The 27,435-nt window shown below is 40.7% G+C and overlaps 1 long non-coding RNA gene across 1 annotated transcript; it reads left to right on the top strand.

Annotated features, from left to right (window-relative positions):
- The first annotated feature begins 126 nt into the window (after positions 1 to 126).
- On the top strand, positions 127 to 25,563 carry LOC118509014. The gene is made up of 3 exons (XR_004905834.1): positions 127 to 365; positions 24,458 to 24,540; positions 24,819 to 25,563. It is a non-coding gene; the product is annotated as an uncharacterized LOC118509014 (long non-coding RNA).
- The last annotated feature ends 1,872 nt before the right edge of the window (positions 25,564 to 27,435 follow it).

Raw genomic sequence — 27,435 nt, 5'->3', positions numbered from 1 at the left:
CTTGCTCAGGTGAACAATTCATCTACCGGGCGTCATCCAGAGCCCGGTTTTGCAATGAGCAAACTTTGCACAATTTTACCTCGACAACACTTTACACGTGAGTGCGCATCCATTACGCGACTTTGCGAAGCGCTAATGAGCGTGTGGTGACAAACGACCAGCAGTTAGTTGGGTGGAAAACTGCATCACTAGCAGTTAAGAATATCTTCATATCCGCTCCGGGGAGGGGGTTGGACGGAATATTGTGAACACGACACGCGACACTCGCACTATCCGGCCAGACCTGATGAAGACGCACCCGGGGGGTATTCGGTGAAGATAAAGTTGTTTCAAAAAGTGCCGGGGCGTTTTGTTATTGTGCAGTGGTAAGTTTGCGTGAAACGATTGTGCTTCAGAACGGTGTTTGTGAGTTGGGCAAGTGAAATGTCTAGCGAGAAACAAGCACGTTGTATAATGCGTATAGAATGAGGAAGATTCGAACATCAAAAATAAAGGATCGGTAAATGAATGAATAAAAATATCTTCCAGAGAAAAAAAAAACAAAAATGTGAGCATATCAACGAACAAATTATTGAGTAAAAAAAAAGTAGGGAATGTTCCCTTCATTCCCAATTAAGATGAATTCCTGACACATCAATATATTATTTGCACCTCACATGTACTTGTTTTTCGCTTAAATTATTTTTCGAAACAACCCTGCATAGAACATTTTACAGTACATTCAACACATTCGTTCGAACACTGAACACAGAACAATTTATTATGGAATCATACGGGGCTATGTTGTCCTTCTCCGAATGGGAAAACAATATCCTCGTTCTGCTTGATCTGCTACTATGAATGAAGTTAGCTTTTCTATCGGAAAACGGAATGAAATTTTACGAATTTTTCACGCCATACCGCAGTATCATGTTATATATGCTTTTAAGAAGAAACTCTGTAGCTTTTCAATCGGAAAACTGAAGCTCGTTTGTGAAAATGTGCAACTTGTATTTTAATTTTTCATACTGCTTCAGGATGTAACAATAAAAAATGTATGGAGGTCAATTTTGGATTAAACACCTGTATTGCTCTACTCAAAACTATGTCTAAGAGAAGAAGATATTTTTACAGCTCAGCCCCTAACCACAGCCTAAACTAAAATGACTGGGCTCTGGTAGATGCTGAAGCAAATAGAGGAGCAACAGATACAACATGCATGACCTTTAAGCTTTCTAGGCTTTCCAGAATTGCGAAAGATAATATCAAACGTCGGGCTACGATGACAAAATATAGCTTGAAAACTTGTGCTTGAGAACTTGTCATGATGCTATGGAAATCCTTCCGATACATACGATCTTGACAGGTCAATACCTGTGACAATGACATCGTTGGATAAATGTTACCTTGTACAAAATTAAAAAAAATAAATTACCTGAGCCCGAAATTTATTGACATAGTGTAGAAATCTTGCTGTGGATGTTTCTTAAAACTTATAAAAAGTTAACTCGCATGAAAAGTACCCAGAAAGGAGATAAAATGTTGGTGGCATTCAACCTTTGGAAAGGAGAGTTCTAAAACTAGAAAGTATGCATATACGCTTCTGAGACACAGACCTATATCTTAGCCTTGTCCTTAGGAGAAGGCTCATCAGAATTTCTAACGAAATATACGAGTCTTTTGATAACTGATCAGCGATCTGATCTCATAAGAATAAGCCTTGTGAGTCCCTCTGTGTGATGATAGAGTTTAAAAGAGGAAGCATCTTCAACAGCCAGAAGCTGAGTATGTAATAAGACCACATCTGAGCAGTTCCATAACAAGACGCATCAGAGTTTGGTCTCTTGATCTGGAACTCCAGCGTTCAGTCTTGTGGCTTACATCAAAGGGTAACAACGAGTTTCGTGACAATCGACTTCCTAGAACAAAAATATAATTTCCAGCCACGCAGTCTAAGTCCCTTAACTTCAAAACTAAGACCAACAAAATTAGTACTAAATTCAAAAATTCGTTCAGACAAGCAAGAGATAGAAGAGAAACAAAGGTCAAAGATTATAGAACGACTATATCCAGCATATGAGCAATTGAAATTAAAATCTAGGATAAAATTATCCAATTAACATGAGAAAACGCCTGAAGTTATGCTTCTCGCAATACACCTCAATGTTCAATTTATATAATCGGTCTTGCAAACTACTTAATATGCAGTTGAACTTGAATACTTTTACTCTTGCATTATTTGTCTTTTAATAAGAGCATAAAATCCAGCAATACGGCCAGGCCGTTCTTTATGAATAAAAAAAAGAGCATAAAATCTTTGATAAATCTAAAACATAAAAACCACATAAAACTCTAGAATAAACCCTTCGAAATTCTTCCCAAACTCACATTAACACTGATAGTGTTTCGCTCCGCCAAAATTGAAGATCGCTCCCGGAAGCACAGATTACAACCCTCAGCACCATCGGCGTGGCATGAAGCCATTCTGTCGAAACCGCGAGCAAAGCTGTGAACGAAAATGGACTCAAATTTGAAGGAGACGAACCTGGACAACAAAAAATTATCACAAAACAGGTGGCCCGTTACGCAATCGGATCACTTTGCACCGAAACGAGACGATGAGCCCTTTTCCCGAACAACACAACGCGGGACACACACAAAAAGAAGCGAATGCAATGTAAACCATAAGCCACCGGGCCACCACTTTGTCCGTTTGAATGTAGGTTTTGGCTTCCGTTTTTTTCCCCCGCTGCTGCGGAAGCTAACTCGGACCATTATCACAATCAAGCGTTTTCCAGGGGTTTGGTGGTAGGGAAATGTGTCCGCCAACCGTCAAGCTGCAGGCTGCTCAATTTCGGGTGGACGAACTGTGTCCTGCATTTTTTTTTTTGCCTGCGCCCTGGCACCCGATTGCAACGATGCACTGTGTGCATCATGCATTGCAAATGCATTCAGCTGCGAAACAAACTTTCGGGGCCGGGACGAAAATTTAATTATACCTTCGCCCGGGACTGGGTTGATTTCCGGCCAGTTTGTATCGGTATGCAACAAACTCCCGTGGAATACCGTTGCACCATGCGGTACGCTGCATGGAAAAAACCGCCACGGCATGACAGAAATAAAAATCCTGGACAAACAAAACAAAAAATGCTCGCCCAAAACGATTGGTAACTCTGTGCTTTTTTTAATACCGGAGCCTCGATATTTGAACGACCGGTGGAATCGGAACCGACTATTTAAATTTTCCACCTTTTCAACCGCGCCAGAGATGATTTCTTCGCTTTGGTTTCCTGGCGTTTCATCGGTTGAAGCGCCATCGTTTCCCACATCCGTGAGCTCTGTTTTCGCAACCGGTTTTTTTTTTTGCTGGCTCGTCGTACGTCGGTGAGTGGACAAAAAGCTTTTTAAAAAGGGTCGATCCACGTTTTCATGCGCCAGAAGCCGCTCGTCTTTTGAATATAGATTTTGGGGTGAATAAACATCAGCCGCGGCTGAGGTTCGCCGGTTTGACCGACGGGGGTCGTGGTGTATTATTTTGTTCTAGGTTCGTTGTGCTTTTTTTGTGTGTGTGTTTTGCGTCACTTTTCATTCAGCCATCTTTCATGATGAGCTGAAGTTCGCTTAGAATTTGTTGAAATTATACGCTTCGTCACGCAATGTTTGGTGAGGTTAGTTTGGGGTTTTTTTTCATTGTTTTTCCTTCCCTCAATTGCATGGTGTGCATGGTGGTTTATGCTGGCGATGCACAGCTGAAGTATAAAGTAAAGGTTTTAATTTATCGATGAGTAACTGTGGACCTGAACGTTTATTTCATAAAGAAGAAAAATGAAAAATAGTAGTTCAATTTAAGATAAAAAGTTACTATTTTAAATGACCTTTAATAATTTTTTTTATTTATCAATTTTAGAACTACGTCTAGATCACTGATATTTATCACATTTTTATTTCACCATTTTTGTTGAAGGGTATTCCTTGTTTTTTATTCTATAAACTTATTTGTTGTTGAGTTTTTCATTTCATTTTCGCACTTTATTCTATTATTTTTTTTATTAAATACTCTACATAACCTCTATGAAGGATTTTTGTTAGTTTCAGTCGATTTCTTGCTTTTCTCCTTTTTTTTCAAACCAATTTATCATTTATCAATTATTTCTGATATTTTGCTTCTTAAAGTCACCATTCTTTGTCAATTCCAAGTTTTCATTTTGTTTTGGTGTATTTTGCTTCTTGGTCTTTATCCTTTTTTATGAATTTTAATTTTTATTGTAGTCCTTCTGTTTGTAAATTTGTTTATTGAATTTTGATGAAATTTGCTTGTTGTTTCTCATGCTTTGATATGGCTTTTGTTAATTAGTTCTCATTTTATAGTTCAGCCTCGTTGATTTTTTAATGTTTAGTTTTCGGTTTCTTATATGTTTTGATGATCTTAACAAGTTGTTGATTTTTTCATTGATACTTTATTATTTAGTTTATTTCACTTTTCTTTTTTATTTTAATGTTGTTTTATTATTTTTTCTTCTTTGTATGCTTTTACAAAGGTTAATGCCTATCTCAGTTATCCTTTATTTTGTATTATTTGTTTATCTTTTTGTACCTCTTCGACCAAAAGAAACAAATTTATTAAATGTGTGTGCGTGCCAAAAATTAAAAGCACACTTTCAACAAAACGACCGTTCCATCCCAATACCCGCTTTGATCAAAGGCTGAAGCGCTATTCGATCCTTTTGCGGCCTGTTCAAAGGCCTGTCAAAGCTGCCACGCAATGTACGCGCCTTTTGCAACATGGTCCATCACCAGCTTCGGTTTCGTTTGGTTTTCCACCGATCGATGTCAAAATATTTCCATCACTAAACCCCACCAAACCCAAAGTGGTGCGTGTTGTGGTTCTTGCCTGTTTTTGCTTTTCAATTTCAACTACAACGACAAAAAAAAAAAACAGCGGAACCGGAACTTCCGAACTCTCTACACACACTTAAATGCGTGCAAGCTGTTAATCCATCATTTTCTGACGCGTTTCTGGCGCGGTTCGATGGCTTTGGTGCACCGAACCCACCAACGGGGCGCATCACTTTATCAAGGCTGACACACGTCCGCAAGCCCGGACGAAGTTTGGGTTTTATTTGGATGACCTACCGATGGTGGTTGGCTCCTGGTGAGAGCTCGGTATCATATGTTTTGTTTTGTATCACGACATGGGTTCACTTGATTTTCAATGAAATGGTTTTAAAAAACCGTGCCCACACTATTCATGAAAACTATTTGCGAGCCAATGATTGCGCTCGGTTACGGGCCGTTTCTATAGAATGTTCATTTTGGGGGTTTGTTGCAGCAGGTTGCTCTGGGCGATAGCCTTTTACATGCCTTTTTCCCCTCCATTCATACATTTCTAAAGCTTGTTCCGGGAAGAGAAAGGACAGAAATGCTTCAGTATAAATCGTGTTCCCGGTACCTTTAGTGGAATCTTTTGTTGGGAGAGTAAACTTATGGAAGAAACTACACAATCAAGGGAGTTCTATTTGAGGTCTACCAAGGGTTTTTTTTTCAATTTGTGTGGACGAAACCGATTAGGTGGGTAGTGATTGTTCGGTGTCATTCTCTTGTAAATAATTAAATTGCTGAAGAGACCGAGGTGACTCTTATTGGCACCGATTCCTGGATTTCACAAAGTCGTATAAGGTCGTATCAGATCGTAGAATAAAGTCTTCAGGATCAGACTTTTTAGTGAGCTTCTTTTTTAGACAAACCAGAAATAATTTAAATTTTGAACAATTTGCACAGATTTTTTGGGTTTATTATCTCGAGAACCGGGACATAACATCTCAGACTCATCTTAGTATCGATACACTTAAACGAAACTCTCAACTCAACAAGACATCATCTGGAAATTAGATAGAGCAGTAAACTTTTTGTAAATTTATTGCAGCTCACACTTTCAAAGCGTCTACAGTTACTTTAAAATCATGATGGCTCGCTACCAGCATACTTCAATCTGATCTCTTAAGGCCTAAGGTCCTGTACAGCTGTATTTTATCCAAACATTGGTGAAATCAACATTAACAACATGCTGATATCTCTATCTGAAAGTTAAATTCAGTACAAATGTGGCATAAATGCCTGAAAAAACCCATCATTTCGGATATTCGGTTAAAATAATATTTAATGGAGAGCGTTGCATACATTCAGGCGCTCTATTTTTCCTTCTGCTAACGATTTAGCCCATTCAAACATTGTATTTCTATACCGAAGAATGGCACCCACTTGCCGGATTATGTCCTACGCAGGTTTGCAATGTCCTTAGCAAGTGAGATCTCTCGGTAGTGCCTAACAAGTACGCGGAAAATAAACTTTCGCCTATTCCTGGTACATGTGATTCCATGCTTCACTTCTCGATACTGAGTACGAATTGAAGGCGTCCATCGCAGCAAGGAAGGACTACACTGAGATGCTACTTTTACCGATTGCCGTCCTTTTTGGCGCCTTAAAATATAACGCCATTGCAACAACACCTTATCCACCCCAAGTATCGTCATTTACCGCTGCTGGGTGCGTGAGCTTTGGATATGCAAACCTTGAGGCTCTCAATAAAAAAACGAACTCTTGTTTGATGCACGATTTACTATCTACTGTGATGTGTTTCTTCCACGATGAAAGAATACCCCTAACACCCAGCGATGCCGATCTTGAGGATTTAAGTGGCGTTTTTCTTTTTTCCCTTGTTGCTTCTTCCATCGGCACCCGAGGTAGATCATTTGCCCGGTGGCCGGTAGCGTGTGACTTCTCCACCGGGTTCTGATGACATGACGGGATCCCCGGAAGTTTGTGAGGGTATGTCGATAAAAAGGATTTTTAGGACGGTAGGCAGGCAAAATGGCACCACACAAGCACCAACCCAACCAACCAACCCAACCAGCACACCCTTTAACGATGAGGTTTCAGAGTGTGCGAGTTTGGTGCGGATAAGTGGAAGGCCTGGCTCGAAACGGATGAGTCTCAAAGTGACATTTGGTGTTTTGACCAGTTGTGAGCGGTCGTTTTGAATGGCGGTTCCTCGCAGCACAACCGGCAGAAGGTTGCGCCTTCGGGGCGGCGGAAGCAGAAATGGCCGACAACGACAAAATATGGCCGGACTTTAGGACGAGATAAGGATGTATGTTAGTTTTGACAAAGAATTGTGCCAACGTTGGTGTTGTTATTGGTGGTGGTGGTGGCCAACACCCGACAACTCCCATGTCGCAGGCAGCCCATTTGACCGAGATTGTACCGTTCCCGCATGCTTGTGTCCTTGACTGGGGTTTTGGGGTGTTTTACGGGCTACGGTTGCGGACGTCCTCGGGATGCCATCATGGCTGGCTTCAGCCTGGGCGGTGGTCACTTGATGCTGGTTTAGTAGTGCTTCTCTGTGTGTGTTTGTGTGAGTGTGAGTTAAAGTTTATTTATTTTGTTTGGCGCCTTTTTCCCTGCCCGCTGGTTTGCTCTCACTTTGCTTTCTATTTGCGCTTTTCATCCCCCATCCAAAAGGTTCAAGTCACTGGTTTATGAGGTTGACAGAGCAAAGTGCTTAATGTGATTGTTGATCCTTACCGCACGGAGCATTCGATTCAATTAGACCGGTTCGCCTTAAATGGTTCATCATGGCTGGTCGACACAAAGTGGGCAATTGTAGCGATGGGGTGTGATTCGTCTGGAGTGAGTTTAATCCTGCCCAAGGTGGGAGCTGTTCGGGATGAATGTTAAACGCCTCGCCAGGAAAGGATGTTTAACATTGGGAAAAAGATGAGTTATTGTGCCAAGGGAAAAATGAGCTTGTACTCGTATATTATCTTGTAAATAAAAGTAGAGATGAGATGACTTCTCGTTCAACAACAAAAATGCTTTATCACACCGGATGGATCACCACCAGTCGTGTTTCAATTTATTTCACAAAAATATTGAGCGATTCTGCGAAGCGATTTGCGAATGGTATGAACTCAAAAAAAAACGGAATAAAACAAAACCTCTCATCGCCTTCAACCATTTAGCAGCGGAGACAGAACGGAAGGATCATGTAATTGGAATGAAATGAAATTTTGCTGACACGGTACATTTTGCTGCTCCAACATGTTTCTTCCAGCGAAACCGAGACAATCCCCACAGTGCCACAGTCAGCATTTATGCTTGCTCTCCCTTCTGGGCTGCAATATCGCGCTAACGCTTTGCGAAAATTGGACACAAAATAATACGAAACGATGCTGCTACCGGGGTGCAATTGTTTTTGTGGAGCAAAATTTTTACCACGAAGAAAAGTGAATGAAAATAGCACAAATACAACCAAAAACATTCCACTCAAATTCATAGACTGCAATTGAACTAAAATAGCAGCGCGAGTACGCGCGCGTGTCAAACGTTGACGTCGGTTTCGGGGAAAAGAGCGTTAGTAAAATGCTTTCTATTTTTTACTGATTCATCTGTGTTGTAACGGTGGCTTTTTGGTCGGTTTTACGTTCTCCTTTTTAAAATTGTAGTTTAATTTTTGAGCGAGAAATATTTAGCAAAACACTTCGGGTTTAAAATATTTTCAAACTATTTACTGTGTTGGATATTCAAAAAATGTTTACTCCACAACCCATTATTCCTTGTTTTTCGTTTTTCTCCTTTCCCCCCTCACCCTTCCAATTACTCAATTTAAAGCACAACAATTGACATGTTTGCGAAAAAATACAATGGAGAAGTAAGTTTACGCGCTAGAAAAATCATCCTTTACCCCCAAAAAACAACTTTCCCAGCCAAAAAAGCTCTTATGAAGTTTTAGCCCAAAATCCTTCTCGCCCCTTCCCATCATCCCATTTTTCTTACTCCTTCTTGTTCAGATTTCGGCCCGTACGCCCGAAGGCGCTAAAGTGTGAAAAGAAAGTTTTGGTGCATTTTACTCACGTTCAATCCGTGCTCGTGGCAAACTTGTGGCCACGACCGTAAACGAGTTACGGCATGGTAGCAGGTTTTCGATTTTTCACAAAAGGGTTGTGTGCGTTGAGCTTTTTTTTTTTGTTTCAAGCGTTCAGTACCAAAATCAAGATAAAAGATTGGAAAAGAATTGTGTTTTTCGAGGGGAATAGCTGGCTTCCATTTGTTTTTGGGTGGCGATGCGTAACAAGCTTATAAATTTAGTAATAAAAGTAATAAGTTGGTTGGTTTCTTTTTGTTTAGGGAAGAGAGGAAACAACAACAATTACTGAAGAAATTTGCAGTTGGTTTGCAGATAGGAACTCCATTTCGATGTAAACAAAATGCTTAAATGGATTTTAAGATTTTATCTATCGTTTACTATAAAATATCTCGTAATGCAACAAAATGATAAAAATAAAGCAAGCTAGCAAGCACTTTGCTGATATAGCAGTGGCCAATATAATGATATTTTATGTAAAAAATAAAAAATAGCCAAAACAAGCCAGGCATGCATAGAGTTGCAAAAAAAAACAAGTAAAATCAAACAAAACAAGTTAAATATTTCTTTGGGAAATTGTGGAACGAACAATCGAGTATAACGATAAAAGATAAACAAACCAGAAGAACATAAAACATGAAAATATGAGAGCCACTAAACAGGAATTCAACAAGAAAGATTCAAAACATTTAATAAAAATCATAACACACAAAAATTACTTAACAAAAGTGTCACAACAGTATTGAGAAAAGCGTCAAGAAGATAGTCAAATTCATGTGACGAAAAGATAAATAAAAATGAAATGAAACACGAAGAAATCAAGAAAATTTATCGACACATAAGTGAAAAAAGAATAAAACAATTTTACGAAACAAACAACAAAAGGAAAAAGTAAATTTAACTTATAGTAATAAAAGTCTTCGCAAAGTTTATAAAAAAAATGTGAAAAACTTAATTCTGAACATGAAAACTTTGAGCAAAACTACCTATTTTATTAAATGTTTTAGATAAATGAGACTAAACCAACAAACGAAAGAATCAACTGGCAAATGGAAAGGAGAAACAAAATTTAAAAGCTTGTGTATAAGAAGATGCTTGTTGAAAAGATGCAAATAAAAGAAACAAATATAACGAGACATAAATGAATTGTATGTGTTTATGTAAAAATGGAAAAAGAAGTCAACGAACTTGAGAATATAAAAAATATAAGTTTGAACAGAAGAAAACAAAAATTGCTCAAAATTGAATTTAAATGAAATAGGAAAGCTAACAGAAGAACTAACTGGAGGACATGTAAGGAAGAACGCGAGATAAATTAAACATTGCTTCCAGTTGCTCAAATCCGTGCCAAAATATCAACCCAAAAACACCGTTTAACGATATTCAAAAATATTATTCGACTGAGTGCGCTGACGCGCCTAAGCACGCACTTAATAAATAAAATATTATTCTATTACCATTCTTGAAACTGCAAAGGAAAAAAGATCATCGGAAAAATATTATTTTCCTTTTAACAATACCGACGCCCGTCTTGATACCCCGACCCGGTCGTTAGAGTCGGGTAGCGTTTGGAGATAGAATTTTGCTTTCCCAAAAACCCCCGCCCCGCTGTCATTAGAAAATCCTTAAGCAGAAGGTCAACCACATGGGTGGAAAGCAGCTTTTGCGCGGGCGACACAAAAGAAAAGTGAAACACCTGTAGAAAGAACAGGTTGTTTTTTTTTCTTCCTCGTAGCGTTCTTTCCCGAAGGATGAGCAACACTTAAAAGCGAACGGTCCTTGTGAGGCTTCCTTTGTGATCAGGGTACTTGAGTGTGTGTGTGTGTTTTTTTTATTTATTTCGGCATGTGTTATCGGTATTTCCTCGATCCGTTTGCCCAAAAGAATAATACGCTTTCAGTGTATCATATCATACTTTTGGGCACAATGGTATTATGTCTGGTGATGGCCGACAAAAAAAGAAGAAGCAATCATATCGATATGCTTATGCGTTGTGCGTATTTCTTTCAAACGATCCAAGCGACCGGCGAAGGTTGCTAGGGAAATGTACCTCTCGAGATTATTATGGAACAGTATTTTGTGCGCTCACGGTTGAAGAAGGAAATCAGATATCGTATGAATGTTTTGTTGTTTGGGTGTTTTTTTTTTTTGCTCTACAATCAACAACACTGCTGCAAAATGTTATTGTACACCAAATCCTCTTTCCAAGAACGCAGCACAAGTGAACCGATCCTGTCCAGCGATGGAAGCCAACGCTTACTTCGGGGTTGCCAAGAATCGAATGGCGGAGTGGGAAAGCAAAATAAATAACCATCGCCCACGCCGTTCGTTCCGGCCAGGCATTTTAATCTGCTTAATTTTTAGTGCTCAAAATTCAAATTCCCTGCGCTGAGTTCCGAATGGAATGCGATTAATGAAAAAGGAGGACACACATGAATCCCCCCGATTTTTTTTTCGCTCGATCCTTAAAAACCTTTTTCCAAATATTCCATCCTATTAAGATGCTCTTGGTACTTGGCTAACATGTTTTATCGATTCGATTTTAACGAACTCTCATCATCAGAAAATTGACGAAGCAAAATAGAGCGAGCGAGCGAGCAAAGAAAACGCACCACGACCGAGGGCGCCAGATTCTGGGCACGAGTTGCGCTGCCAGCCAAAGTTACTTAACAAATATTGGAACTTTCTTTGCTGGCGGGGATTAAATTGATCAAAATTCAATCAATTTCAACCCTTATCAAATGCATACCAAGTGCGGACGAAAAACGTGTCGCAAAACGGGGGCGAGAAGGGAGCTTGGCGTTAGACGAAAGATGCTATTTTCTTAGATTTTCCGTTCTCGGAGAATGGTAGGAGTAGCAGCACAAGACAACGGTCCGGTTTTTGTTTGGATGTTGGGATGGATGATGGAAACGAAAGAAGCCAAAGGGACGGTGAAAACTTTCTCTCTTCGCAAGCACTCACGCGCGCGATGGGTGTTAAATTTAGAATGAGAAGGGAACACTGTACACTTTCGGGTGAGTGGATGGGGTGGAAATTTTTGTCACCAAGAAAAAGTTTATGCATGACTTATAATCTAATTACGCATGATTTTCGGTGCGGGACGGCAACAGTATCCTCGTCGACGAAACGAATCGAGCTCTTGCGTTTGACCCTTCGAAGCTGCGAGAAGGGAACTCTTCTCGATGGAAATTCTGATTCCTGGCAAGCAGTCAGATTGGGTGGGAGTGTGGGAACAGAAAAAGTGACAACACGTTTGACTGTTTGTGGACATAACCTTTAAAAGGTAAAGGGAAAATATGCAAAAATCAAAGGTGGCAAATTTCGGGTTGGTTGCCTTATTGCGTTTTTGGGGTTTTTTTTGTGAGGTAAGTGATGCACAAATAAGGTGTGACGAAAAGGTTAGCGTGTTCCTATTTGTATGCTAATATGGTGACAGTATTTATTTTGTATCCTCCCATGTCAATGAACGAATTGCATTGGTCATTCACAGTGTTTATTAAGAATTTGAAAGTTTGGCACCTGAATTGTACCTTGTTCTGTTACAAAATCAACACGTACAATAGCATTGATGCTCTGATTTTTTTATTCATAGAGAACGTCCTCACTTTGTGGAAATGGCCCAGATGGGATTTTAACCTTTGGCTCGCCGTGTGATGACCGGTGCCTGCTGTAGCATCTACCACATCGAGCCATCCAGTCAGTTCTTCTTTGCTAACTCTATAACTGTTCGAGCCTAATATGTAGGCAATCCGCATGCCATTCCCGAAGGCGGTCACCGTGACATAATTTAATATTAATGAACTATAACAAGTAAATTTAGTATTAAGGGTACACTCAAAAGACACAAAAACAACCTTTTTGAGAACTTGGCTAACCAGTTTTAAATTAATTGGCTTCATTTTACTCTAAACTGGAATTCAATGGAGTGTGGTCATTTATTATACTAAATCCATTTACTGTGCATTCATGACTAAAATTTTGAGATATTTTTGAAGATTGGTCTAGTATTAAGAGAATTCTTTATTCTTTATGGGAGCAATGGAATTTTCTCTCTAACGTCTTGTTGCCACTCTGCTGCAGCTATTGTCCACATCATTTTGGAATAAAGAAGTCCCAACAGTAAAGAGAGCAAGAATCAAACAATATTTTTCTGGGTTTTCAAAAGTATTGAGCACATTGTCAATACCGAATGTGCTGCCAACTTGCCAAATACATACAAACAAAACATTTCTGATTTGTTGCTGTTATATCTTGAATTAATTGCATACCTGCAGGCAGGCGTTAAATCTTTGTTATTTCTTTTCACGATCAATATTATACTCTTCTTCTTCCTTGGCACTACAACCTCGTGAGGTCTTGGGCCTGGCCTGCTGCCATTTCTGGCTTTCTGTGACTTAATTTTACCCGTAATAAAATAGTCATCCTACGGGGAGGCTGTCTGGATGGGATTTAAATTCCAGTCCTGCCGTGTGAAGACCGGCGCCGTTATCGCCTCGGCCACAGGACCACCCCGATCCAGTAAGGTAAATATGCTTCTTGTTCTGAAGTACTGTAACCTTGAACGCTCATTGCTTGTCATTTCTTTCTGCTTTCTGAGACTTGATTTTACCCGTAGCTAAAATCAGTCCACGACAATACGGCGTCAAGCCGTCATACTGAAATTAATAATAACTAAAAGAAATCTATCTGATTATAAGGAATTTGATCTCCGGTCTTTCAGAGTGAAGATTGGCGCCGCTATTGCCACGGCCTTCGCCTTAAAATAAAGATGAGTAAGTTTTATTATTTTAAGATAATATATTTTGCACTGATATGGTATTGCATACTTTCAGGCAACTTGCATGGTCGTTATCAAAAAATAAAATAAAAAATTACCGATCAAAAACATTCAGCAATGCGAGCAGTTATTAGAAAATTTACCAGTTTTTATTGCCATCTATTCGTAGAATATTCAAGATTTGTACGAGATTGCATACTTTCAGGCGTCTTTTATAATATTTGTCTGAAAAATCGATTCTAACCACCCTAATTGTGCCTGCAAGGTGAGCAAATACAATTATTTTACCATTTATTTTATGTTCGTCTATTATTACCCATTCTTGCTCGTCTCTCTCTCGCTCTTACGCTAGCTATTAATGGTTGTCCATAAAACAATTCTTTCCGTACCAAAAACGCATCCCGACGCTTGGGATGAATAATTGGTTGCTAGAAAAGCAACCACACCACCAACAAAAAACATGATCGTGGCACATTAATACGTACTATCAATAAATAACACATCATAAAAAAGGAATGCCCTGCAACAGTTCGGCGCAACGCAAAAATTGCTTTTTTACCCTCGGCGATTTGTTTTGCGAATCGAGAAAACAAATCTTGTCCTTCCCCATCCCCTATCCTTCCGACGCGCGACCTCCAATGAAGCGCACTAACGTTGGCATTAATTTTTTATGCTTCGCACAAAACCCCATCCGCCCTTCTTCAAGCCGGTGGCCAAAGCCCGAAACTAGTCAAAATAATTGTTCTTCACCCCGAATAAAATAAAACACAGGGGCACAGAAAAACGAAAATCAAGCGCTGTTGATCTCGTGAGCGCGCTTGTCGGTGAAGCGTGAACGCATTAAACGCATTGCATTACCACACTTTGCGCCCCAAGAGGCGAATGGCGAGCGAAGAATACAGGGAAGCGAAGAAAGAAAAAACCCCTCCCAACGCCAATGCTCGGCCAGCAAACGCAATGAATGGTGCGAATTTTCTTGCCGCTCTCGCAGAAAAATCCTTTCACAGCCAGCTCGGTCGTGAAAAGCCGTGAAAGATTAAACATGGTTTTAAAATTTTATCACTCCCATAAAATCGCTTCAGTGAAATAAACCTTTTCATTTGAATTTATATTCGTGTTCGGGTGGAGTTTATGTTATCTGCTGGGGGAGGGGGGGGGGCGATTTTTCCCCCTCTCTTGGTCGGTTATTTCCTTCCACCATCCCTTGCCTGTGTAGGAGACATTGTGTACAGCAATTCCCTTTTTTCCCCATAATCGTTTCCATGGGCCAGGGGTAGAAAAATGCGCCGAACTTTTGCCAGCATCCATCGCCAACAAGAAAACTAGCTATGCGACGAAACGGCCTTCACTGAAGGAAGCGCCAGCAAAAGCATGAGATCAAACGAACGAGCGAAAAAATGTATTAAAAACTCACCGAAAAAAAAAAAACTTTCGCATTCCTACTAGATGTAATCAAATAATTTTGCCTTTTTTATCGTCATTTGATTTTCCGGGCGCCATTTTCGGCTTCGTTGCTTCTCCGCCAGGGCAAGCAAGGGTGAGAGGGCAGGCGAGGCGAGAGATTGAAGGGTGTGATTCCAATTCCTTTACCCACATCGCCTCCCACCTAGAGGACAGTGTGTCAGTGTTGTGATGGGAAGCATTTTCCCCGCTTTGGCCGACGTCTGGACGTGGTGGAAGTCGAACTGTCGTCACCTCGCAAATTGTAGAAATCAATACGCGGACAAATTGTTGGACGGTGTCGTTTTGTTGGACAACTTTCGACCACGCCATTCGCTAGTCGTTACTAGTTTTTTTTTTTTCGGGCCGATGGGCAAGTTTTTCTTGGTTCGTTATCGTGCTACCGCCCGCTTTGTCCCGGCTGCAAACATAATGCTGCTCTTTTGCTGTTCGGGAAAGCAAAACGAAAAGTCACGGAACAGGGCTAACAGCATTCGGCATGGTTAGTTGCGCGTGTGGAGTCTACGAAAAAAGTACGATTCATAACTTGAAATAAGAAATAAGGAAAAACTTACTCACTTACCTTTCTTTTTTCCCTTTCACCAAAGTCTAAAGTCCTGTGGTGGAAAAACTGTTGGAGCAAGGAAATAATAATACGGGTGAGAATGTTTTCGATTGAACAATTTTATGGGTTGGATGTCTGTGTGTGTGTGTTGCTATTTGTTCGTGTGTTTTTCAGGGCTTTTCTGTCTGTTTAATGTCTGCTGGAAATGGGGTGTTTTCGGTGCTTTATTGCATTTTTATGCATTGAATCAGAGTTAACGATTATAATTTAATATTTTTCGGGATTTTTTTTTTACTTTGGTTTTCTGTTTTTAATTTATTCTAGTACATTTCTCAAGTGAAACTTTCTACTTTAAATGGAGTTTTAAGTCGTTTAACTTTCTTTCCTTTAGAGTTTCTCGCAATACTTAATTCTTGTGAAGGAAATCTCTTTACTGAACTCCTTCTTCTTTTTCTTCTAGGCCTAACAATATCTTCTCTTGGTCATGCCTGCCATTTCTGGTTCACTAAACTTATTGATATCGCAGAGTTGGATGGTCTATCCTCACTATGGGGGAACTGCCAAGATCGGATTTGAAACCCGGTCCTGCCACGAGAAGACCGGTGTCGCTGTTGCATCTAGCACAGGGACGCCCAAAATTCATTCGTTGATATAGTTGGTGAACGAAGGCTATTTGGGGTGATTCACTCAACTTACTTTGAGGCGCTGTAACTTTGTAGTCTTGACTGTCTTGGCCTGGTATTGGTAGCAGAAGTCTTTGACAATGCTCTCAGTCGTGCAACGTCCTCTGTCAATTTAATATCTCAAAAATTCCGTCGAACACACCATCCCAGTCACTATACATCAAGTTCAGCCTCCCATGCCTCATTTGTTCATGTGAAAGGCCTAAAAAGAATTTACAGGCTGTATGACTATCGCCAAGTCGATCGTACAAGTTGGGCTTTTATCGTGTCACAGCAAAAGCATAATTATTATTTTTTTAATTCTGTGGGACTACAAACTCGATGGGTCATTCGGCCTATCGGCCATTTCAATGCTTTTGAACTAAACTTTTAATGGAATAGATATCGAATTATGTGAAGATCAGAAACTCTATCGCCAAGGCCACCGGATCGCTCTGCTAGTCTTTTTAAGCAGCTATAATTTGTTGATCCTCACAATTCTTCAGTAGGTATTTTTCTATACATTTGGTTAGCGACAACTACAAGCAGCGCTCAGGCAGCAAAATCGTGAGGAGCGATATTCCTGATAAAAATCAAATTATATCCCATAAAGTATGCAATTACGTGTAATTTTTCATAAAGAGAAGAATTAAAAGCAAGCAATACGGTCAGGCCGTTCCTTATAAATAAAAAAAGAATTAACTGTGACCTCTTCGAAAGATTTTATATAGTCTTTGAAGCTGCCAGGGGTAAAATTGACCATGGTTCCCATAATATTTTCATACTGTTAATTTAAGTGTGAATTGCATATCTTTAGGCGCTTCTATGAATTAAAATTCATTTAGCTTCCAAGAAATCGTTTCAGCCCATACTTTTATTCCCAAAATCATTTTATTTGATCCAAAAGTTCACAAAACCACATCATTCATTTATTCACTTCACATTAAATTGCAATAATCTGCTTGCTCAATCACACAGGCCTTTACGGATTTAAATGTAATGAATTCCGCATAAAAACCCGATCGTAGGTTTCAATTCCAGGTGTTCACTGTTACAGAGTGCTTTCCACGTAAATATTCCTTCCATCAATACGGTACCACCCGTCGACCCGTGGTGTTAATGTTGACAAAAGTCACACGAAAAACCACACACGAACACAAAGGCCGAACGAACAACCATCATGAAAGAACACCGATACAACGTACAAAAACCCAGTGTCCAGCTTTGTTTGATATGGATTCAGCAAAGCGCACACACCCACAAAAAAAGAAGAAAATGTGAAGTTAAAAATTGATCCGAAAGGATTGAAAACTTTTCACCAACTGCACTAGGCGAAACGCGAACCAAACATGCGTACCATTTCAACAAAACTGTCAACCATTTGTAGCTGGCTGGCAGGCTGGCTCATTTTGGATGTGGAAAGGAGGCGTAAAAATGGCCGCGAAAGGGATTCCGTCTGACATAACCTCACCTCCTCTCCCTCCTTATCCCCCCCCCCCCCCCACACATGGCCGTTGTTTATGCACACTTTCGGGATACAGTCCGATGAGCGCTTCATATCAATATTCGATTTCGATATTTATTCGCACACTCCTGTGCTCCGTAAGCAATGGCCCGGCCGTCTGTCTGTCTGCCCGCCTGTCCCGGGGTCCAACCGGGTAATGTCATTTATTTTGCATCCGGATACGATCAATCAGTCTCGGGTGTTTTTGTGGGTGGAATTCTTTGCCATCAACTGTACATCAGCGTGATGGAAAGAGCAGCATTCGTTGGTTAGCGCAATAAAAACGAGCTTTCGATGTTGTTTTTTTGTTAATGTTTTCTCCCGCTTTGCGATGCTCACAACAATCAGCTCCAATTAAAATGCAATTGCAGTGCCGCATGCATGTTGTTCGCGGCACCCATGTGTTTACTGGACTGGACTGGGAAACGGTGGAGGACGGCGGGAAGAGTAAGGACAATGGCAACAAAAAACGGGGCTACTGTAAACCATGGAATTCTCGTTCGGTGCCCGGTTTTGATAAATAAATTCTTCGGAATCAATATTTTACGCCCGATCAATCAGCCAGCTGTAAATAATTCAATGTGACGATTAGTGCTGCAAATGGTCGGTTACTTTGGAATTTAAGGATAGAATATTCGGGGGGAAAACTATTAAATTTCGGTTGCATCGATGAAATCGTGAAGAACAGCAACTAGAAGCTGTTTTGGGTAAAAAATTTATACATGAAAACGATTTGTTTTTGACGGTTGCATACTTTTAGGATGATTATTTTCATTGACCAAGGTAAAAGCAATTAATGTCCAATTCACCTTAATAGTCCAATTAAAAATTGACACACGAATTCAGTCCCCATCGTTTTTGACTCAGATCGAATGAGCTACTACATAAAATAAATAAAAATAAATGTATCTGGCACCTTGCATACATTTAGGCGCATATATCTTGCTCTTCTCGACATTAGGCTTTTTTGGATTGGAAAATGTTTTTTTTTTTTTTGTACAATACTTTCCACTATTTTCTTCTATATCCTTATTAAATTTTGTTCCCCACCTTCAACAACATACTATCAACAAAAATTTTCTCTTTTTTCCACTAAAAATCGATTCAAGCCCCTTTTGATAGAACAATAACCCCGGCACCACCTAGTTTTTTACGACCGTGGAATTTTCCCAATATTGACGGTGTGTAGAAAAAGGTTTTACGATGGACACCAGTACTTTTACATGTATCGATGGCACCTTCTCCGGTCCGGTATATACTCAGATGAGGGCTTATAAGAAAAAGGTAGTTTCGATTTATGACCATACGTCTATATCGTGTTCTGTCACCTCTGATGTACTCTGATCGATCTTCGGAAAGTACTCAACTGATCCACTCGGACCGTTGTGCTTTTTACTATCTTTGCTAGGATTTATAAACCTCTGTTTTATAAGCACTGAAACGGGCACTGAATCTTGTCCCTAGAATGATATATTTTCCGCCTTGTTCGTGGGTTCGAATATTTTATTTCATACCATTCGTCATGATTCGTCCGATATCCTTGACTCGTAGATTTGAGGCCTCACAAATGAAGCATCGATGACCGGTTGTATTGACCATTCTCTAACAACCCAATCGCACTGTTATTGTGTAAATAAATAGCTCAAAAGGACACGTCATGAAAGCTCATCAGTCGTAACGCCACACAGCAATATTTATCACCGCTGAGCTGTTTGTATCGGTTCAGCTTTGAGGGTTCAGTGTTATCCTCGCTTTACCGAGGCTTTTTTCCCCACTATCGAGACACTCTAGCCTGACGTAAATGCACAAATAAACCACGATGGGTGAACCTCATCGTAATGAGTATTTGTTCAAAATAGAAATTAAGGCCCGAGAGAAAGTGGACGGCCCGGATGCACGAACGAATGACACAAGCCTGACGCTAACATTTTAATGTAAATAAAGTCAATCCCGGCCGAGTTTGCCGATTGCCTACGGTGGCCAGCTGGCGAAAGGTTGAAGAGCCGACTTGTTCTGCGAGAGATGTGGCACACGGCCGGTTCAGCTCCAGCTGTAGCTGTGATGGGTTGTCATTCGCTTGGAGATGTAGTGCAGCGCTGTTGTCCTTCAGTCCAGCTCGTACTACGAAATGGTTATTATTAGCTGGTCCAGTGGTTCTATCACGAGACCTCGGTGAACTTCCACACAGCTCCGGGATGGGTTGAGCGAGTGGTTTCCGTGGTTCATTACATTTTAAATGAAATATTGTTAATATAACTTTCATCATAAATCCTCAGAGATTTCCATGAACTTATATGGAGCTCAGAAGATGAAGTTAAGGACACAACTCCAAAGCGGATTCTAGTGATGAGGTTCTAGTTCGTGTACCTAGATAATGACGATACTTTCCGTCCATCCCACGATCGCTTGTAATACTGCCCAGAAACGCTTGCTTTCCCACTGGCTAAGGCCTGTTCTTCTCGTTTCGAGATTCTTGCAAACAAACCAGCTCACCACGGCACGGCACGTCAAATGCGAAAACCCCAGAATGTTTCATATTTCCTTTCAAGCACCAGCGCACAAGTACACTAAACCCGTCCGGGGAGTTTGCAGAAGACTTTTCCTCTGCGCTCTGCTTTCTCGCTCTCGCTGTCCGGCACAGCCCAGCCCATCCACAACCGCTCTGTCTTTACTATCATTTTCCATTTTAATTGCCTCTCGGTGTGACTCGCTAGCCACACTGGTTTTTCTTCCATTTCGCTCCCCCTTTCTATGTCGCTTCGCGTTCATCATCACCAGCAGCGCGGGATGAACAATTATTAGTGCGCTTTCTAATATTTTTCTTGCACCACTACCGCTGTACTGCAGTGGAATGGAGCGTTCGGTGCAGCAACGATTCATAAGCAGCAAATAATTGCTTGTTTTTAGTTTTGCACACGCAATTGCTAGCGCTTCTTGGCGAAAGACTTGATGGTTTTGATGAATAACAACTAATTGATAGAGCAATTTTACATCATTTCGCTGGAAATTGCAAGGTGCTAAAGGGCAAAATTAATTGGAGAAATTAATTTGGCGCACAAACAAGTATGGTCGCATGTCGGTCGCATACATTTAGGCGGATTTAAATAAAAGTTTAGTATAAGTGGGCTCTAATACCCGGAAGAGAGTAATTCTAGTTGAATTATTAGTATTATTAGTAGGCCGATAATTTTGAGAATTACATGGTATAATCAAGCTGAAAAAGATGAAAAGACTTACGTTTGTGCTTGATACACCTGAAAAATACCCAACAATCACTTTAAAGAAGTCTGGCGGATTGCATACTTTTAGGCGTTATTAAAATTCTTCCTTTTGTATTATATGAGCATAAGCTTTAGAGCTTACTTCGGATGGTTTGGAGTTGTTTGAATAAGTATCGAATTTATTGAGCGGCTAATAATGCTTCGATGTGTACTTTTGCATACTAAAAACCTGACTATCTGACTGATCGATTTACTAACCTTTTTCCTGTTGCATACATTTAGGCTGTAATCTGTAATAGAGTTTGTACCTTCTTTTTTGACGATTTAAGTAAGTTTTAGTTTTTTTTCCTACATCGTATATTTGTTCCATGTTATAGTGCTTCCGTGTGTACTTCTGTGCATTAAAAATTAGTCTCAAACCGATCGAATTAAGGTTTCGGGCTACCATACCGTTCGGCCCGCATGGAAAATCACTTCCAGCCCAGGCAAGCATATGTCCCAATGACATGATTTAATTTAGATTCATTCCCGAGCAGAGATTAAGCTTCCCTTCCCTTCCCATGACTAACCCTTTCCACCCTCCTTTCTTTCCCTCGTTCCCTCACACAACCGCCACAGCCAATTTAGCCCTACACTTTCATTTCCTGAACCCGACGCAGACGACGGCAAAGATCGATTGCAATTGGCAATTCAATTGACAATCAAAACAAAATAAATTTCATACACTTGCAATGGGAACCCATTTGCATAAACACACACACACAAAGACACGATCACAAGCATACACATGTTAGTGTGGGATGGGGATGGAAAAACTATCAGCATTTATTTCGGCACGCCAAGCGTATCGTCCTCCTGCTCGCCTTTTTTTTCTCTCTCTCTCTCACACACACTCTAGTGATGCATTCGAATCAAAAACTAATTTTGTACAGTGTCGAGATTATGGGTACAGACAATCAAATGACATTATCTGAAATTTATCGCCATTTATTGTGTATGTACCCGACTTTTTGCCTACCGACCGCCCGTGTTACGGTTGCTCGATTTTTCGATATTAGATTTAAGCCCACACACACCAGTATCCTCCGGTAAAACCTCCCAGAAAAAGGGCAAATCTGCACGCCAACCCGAGACGGGCGAGCATTTTACGCTGGTTGAATTTGATTCGAAATAAATTGTAACTCACAAACAATCGAATCGTTTGCGATTGAATTTTAATCGATTCCACCCGAAGACACGAGCCGGGAAATTCGCTTCCAAAACCGCTTAGTAGGCACTCTCCCAACAAACTCGTTGCTTTGCGTGTGTGTGAGTGAGTTCCCGTTTATTTGGGGGACAAAATGTGGCGAATTAATCATTCGTCCTGTGTCCTGTTCACCTCACAGTTCGCTCCCGCAAGCATCCGATACCACCGAAGTATCGAAGGTTTCGCTAATTTCCGGAAACTCGTAAATCAGACATCAATCCCACAATCCCACCATCCGTCGGTACGTGACGCGGATACATAATTCATCACGCTGTACTGCATCCCTTCGTGAGCTGAGCTCGTCAGGCGTCTTGTTTTTTTTTTTTTTTGCTTTCATCCCGCTCCGTACAAAAACTTTGCCCTCCGGACGAGCTCTCAGCAGCGCGCAAGGAACCGCGCCGTGTTCCGGGGTTTGTTTTCTATTACCACTAATCAATTAGGTGGACGCATCGTCACTGATTAAATTTCACTTTTTCTCACCATCGAACCGAGAGCTGGGGGAAAATTTGTTTTTCCTGATTGTTTTCTCCTGCTACACTGGCCTTTCCCGGTAGCTGGTTCAATTTCTCGTGGTCGTCCAACGCAATGAGCGAGAGTCAATTTGTGGGGGAGGCGACATACTTTTGGGCCACATCAAGATGGCACTTGATACCGACTTGCTATGCACCACGCCGAAACCATCTACTTCATCTGCCCATCTCGTTGATATTACTATTTAGGCATCCCCCGGTTGCTAGCGGAAGACGACATTTGGCCAGTGCAGCTCATTACTTTTCCCGAAACTTCTACCCGGCTCGGTTTCCACGAATTGTCGCTCGTGGGCAAATGGTAACGAAGCTTAATATAATTGCTTCTGCCAGATAGATAGACTAAATAAAAACTTTCATCACCAACCGGTGCAGAAGGTTCCGTGGTTCGATTGTCTGACTCAGAGAGAGATGGGATGTAGTGGAAAGTTGACCGTACCAGCAATTGACATACGTCGAATTTGAGAACTTGCACTATATGCCACCGGAAAGTTACACTTGAACCCTCTACCTGTCCTGACATGTCAAACCGGTAGCTCTAGAGTTTGGGAGAATTAAAAACACAATTTAAATAGAATTTATGCAAGGGGAAACTTTAACATTTCTCCGTTCAATTTGATACCGATACACGGAACAGGATGATAAGGTAAATTTTAATTTGATGTAATTGTTTAATCTTTTTTTTCTACGAATCTGAATCTCGTGCGTGATAGGAGAGCACGTTTTTAATGGCCGGAAATAATGATTTCTAGGTAGAATTACATTTGCAAGTAGCTTTAAGAGTCAGTGGAAGATAAATTTGATACGCAAATTGCATGCCTTCGAGCGTTTGACTGAAATTGCGCCCAATGTTATGCAATCTGCAGGACACTTTTTGTTTTCTTTGCATCGTAGTTTTTTGTATACATACAGAACAATTAGGCCGTATTGCTGTGTATTGTTGTTTAACAAACTCTAATTTGCCCGTACTTGACAATTTTGCCAGCATTTTGCCATCACTTGATTTTGCCCATTGCTGTATAGTCAGCCCACGGCGACACCGGCACCGGTCTTTACACGGCAGAACCAGGGATCAAATCCCACCAAGACTGCTTTCCCGTACGCAGGGCTCATATTCATCCAGCTTCGGGTAAAATCAAGTTACAGAAAGCCAGCACTGGCTGGCCGAGACCTCTCGAGGTTATAGGACCAAGGAAGAAAAAGAAATCTGATATCCTGCTACAAAGGCATTTGTACATCGTAAGAATTGACAAAACGTCTGCATAGCTATGAAATACTGTATTTTGTACAATAAATAACTATAAAACCAAAAATAGAAAAGTTATCTTTACATTCAATCCAACTTTTTTCATGCTGAAATCTTATCATGAATTTGGAAAACATCAATGTGCAGGACGATGAGCGCTGAAAATCATAGCAATATCAGTGTCAGATATTAAGCATTGATTTATGCAGAGAATCCCAATATCCCACATATTTAAAAGCAAGGCTCGAATGCCATATGATATAAAAATGATATAAAAACATATCACTTCAAATGCCATGTATGCCTTGTATAACCGCCTCGATCTTCATCATCTTTCCTGAAAGATATTTTCTTTGCATACCTTCAGGCGTTTCAAAATCAAACTGTAGTTTGCATACACTCCAGAGAGGGTTTCAGCGTGTCCCAGTAACCAGATCAAATAGACACCAGGTAAACGAGTGCTCAATGATTAATAGTGACCTTCTACGGTTCAAGTGTAATTCCAAACCTAATGAAAACAAAATCCCATTTCTTTTAATATAACCCCACATTTACTTTAATATGCAATCATTTGATCCTCGTTTTACATCACCACAGACACCTACCGACACTTAATATACAACATCTTTCATTCATTCTTTCTGTTATTTATAACCGTACATGGTTGAATAAATTATTTTCATCATTTCCTTCACTCTGCGTGCGCGCGTGTGTGTGTGCGCGGGTAGGCCACCGTCGTTCACCACCACCACCAACGACGGGGAGAGGCCAACTCGGTCAACGTTTTTAATTGCATTTTCATCCAGAAAATGACAAAAAAAAGCAACCACTTCGAGTACCGAGGTCGCTCGAGGGCGTCCGCGCGGGTGTCTTTTTCCCAGTGCCACAGCCCGAAACCTAATTGAGCCACGTACCGCGTACGCTTCGGGACGCCAGCCAACGACGGCGACGACCGGATCCGGATGTCATCACCTGCATCCCGACGAGGAGGAAGAGTGGACTTGAGGAGAGTTCCGCGGGTAAAGCCTGAACCGAAAACTCACCCCGGGGGAGGTGTCATATGAAGCACAACGTGCCGCACCAAAAACGTGTGTTGTGGAAAATCTACCCAGGGAAGAAGGAAAGAACAACAACCCACACCACCCCAAACGGAAGCTCCCAAGCGTGAGGGTTAATATTAAAAATGTCTACCCAAAATGGTGTGACTGAGAGTGTGTGTGAGGTGAAAATATGAGGCAATGCGAGGGCATTGCATGTTGGCTTTTAAAATTATGTGCTTCTTTCTTTCTCCCCCTCGTGTGTTTGTTCTCGCATGTGAAGCTTCTTCACTTGGGCAGCACTTCCAAAGTAAACGCACCGTTAAGTGGCAGTAAAATTTAAGCACTCGAGCGTATCCTTTCCAAAAAAGCACATCAAAACAACGACAGGAACTTTAGCCCGAAAAAAAATGAAATAAAATTATCTACGAACAGGCCTATCGATAGATTAATAACGAACGTTTCGGCGCTGTTCGGGTCGCTGTTTACGGTTTTTTGTTTTTCCGCTTCTGCTTTTATCCTTTCCACCAAATTCGTTCGTTCGATTGCATCCATTTGAATTTTTTGTTCTGCATCCCCCATCGAAACGATTCCACGTAACCGTGTCCGGTCGCGTTGCGTGAGCTCAAATCCATCCAACCTACCAAATAGCTGATGTTTTAATTAAAAAATGTCACTCGTTATAGATTAAATTTGTCTCCCCGTTCGCCGACGTACGCCAATCGGGCCACATCAAGCAAAATTGGTGGCTCTTCTATCCACATACACACACCATCGGCCAGCCAGTTCAACACGATCGATAATTTCAATTTGGGTTGCAGTTTGGGTTGCAAGGTTGGTGCCGTTTTTTGTAGTGCAATTCTGGGAAAAAAGCAACGGGAAAAACTGTGAACCTCGCATCGCATCGGAATTGGCAACTATGTTGCCTTGTTTCCCTCTGACGACAAATGGCGAGAGTGAGGAACGTTCGAACGCCACGTCAAACCTGGTGACGGATAGGCGAAGGCCAATTTCTATCAAACTAATCGTTGTTGATTGTTGCACACTTCCTGCTATAGTGCACTGTTATTATCAGAGTCGCGTTTTGTCTCTTACCCCCCCACTCCCACCGTGGGTTAATTTGGTACGATTAGCAGGTATTTATATCGGAGCTTTTGTTTACGACCTCGCCATGATTGATCGTTTCGTGCGTTGGAATAGGTGGCATGTTTTTTGTTAAGGTTTTGTTTCTCTCTGTGGTGTCAATCATATTATTAAACCAGTGTTTTTTTTCTGTAAACCGTGTGTCCACAAATCTGTCAAATTAATTGAGTTTACATCAAACGCAATCAGACTATTAATTGGATTTCTCTTCGGTAGTTCTACGCTGGTGAGATTTTTTTATTTTAACGCCTAAAGATATGTAATTATATTTTATGTATGGATAAGAGGAATTTTACATTAACTTTTTAATCACGCCCATATTTCGGGAAATCGTGCTAACCATTTCCGATTATTGTCCAGTTCTTTGATGTCAGCTCGTACGAAATGCATTCTTTCTCGCTCATATTTTGCTCAAACTATATGAATTAATAAGGCCCTTTACAAATATCCCTGATCGATCCCCTAAATATAGACTTGGACTAGAGTGAACGAAAGCAATTATAATCTTAGCTTTAGGCCATTGTGTTTGGTGTTCTTCAACATGAACGAACGCTCTTTGCATGCATTTTAGCAGGTTTCAATGGTGGCTGGATTGACGCGTTTAACATAGCAAGTGGTATGAATTTTGTGAATCTGCTCGATCCAGGACTATTAGGCCTAGCCAAATAATCCACGAGTCCGCACCAGTTTCGACCAGACAGAATGACTGTGAATTTGGGATGCATCAGTGCGCATTCTGAGAGCTGTACCGTGAGATGTTTTCATTGTAGTTGAATAATCAGTCCAGCATGTGGGCTAGTACTGATAACACAATCAATTATTGAACCTATAAATAGCGTTTGAGCATTCGATAAGACTTTATAAGAGCTTCTTTACATGAGATTTATAAGGTAGGTTACCCAAAGCCCTTAAAAATAACAGTTTTTTAGCAATCAATGTCTCTGGGCAAATAATTCATCCTTAGAATACCTAATAGAGGAAAACAAGCGAAAAGTATGATATTCTTGCCACTCAGGTTGCATACAGTTGGGCACTCAAGTATACATTTGTTTTAAAATCTATTTTAATTTTAATCATCCATTTAAATTCTTCAGCTTCAATAAATATCAACGTTGCTGTTCGTATTTAATAAGATCTTAATCGATTTCCAACGATACTCCTCAAA

The sequence above is a fragment of the Anopheles stephensi genome, chromosome 3 (genome assembly GCF_013141755.1).
Source record: "Anopheles stephensi strain Indian chromosome 3, UCI_ANSTEP_V1.0, whole genome shotgun sequence".
NCBI classification, from domain to species: Eukaryota; Metazoa; Arthropoda; class Insecta; order Diptera; family Culicidae; genus Anopheles; species Anopheles stephensi.
This window is presented reverse-complemented; position numbering and strand designations above follow the sequence as displayed.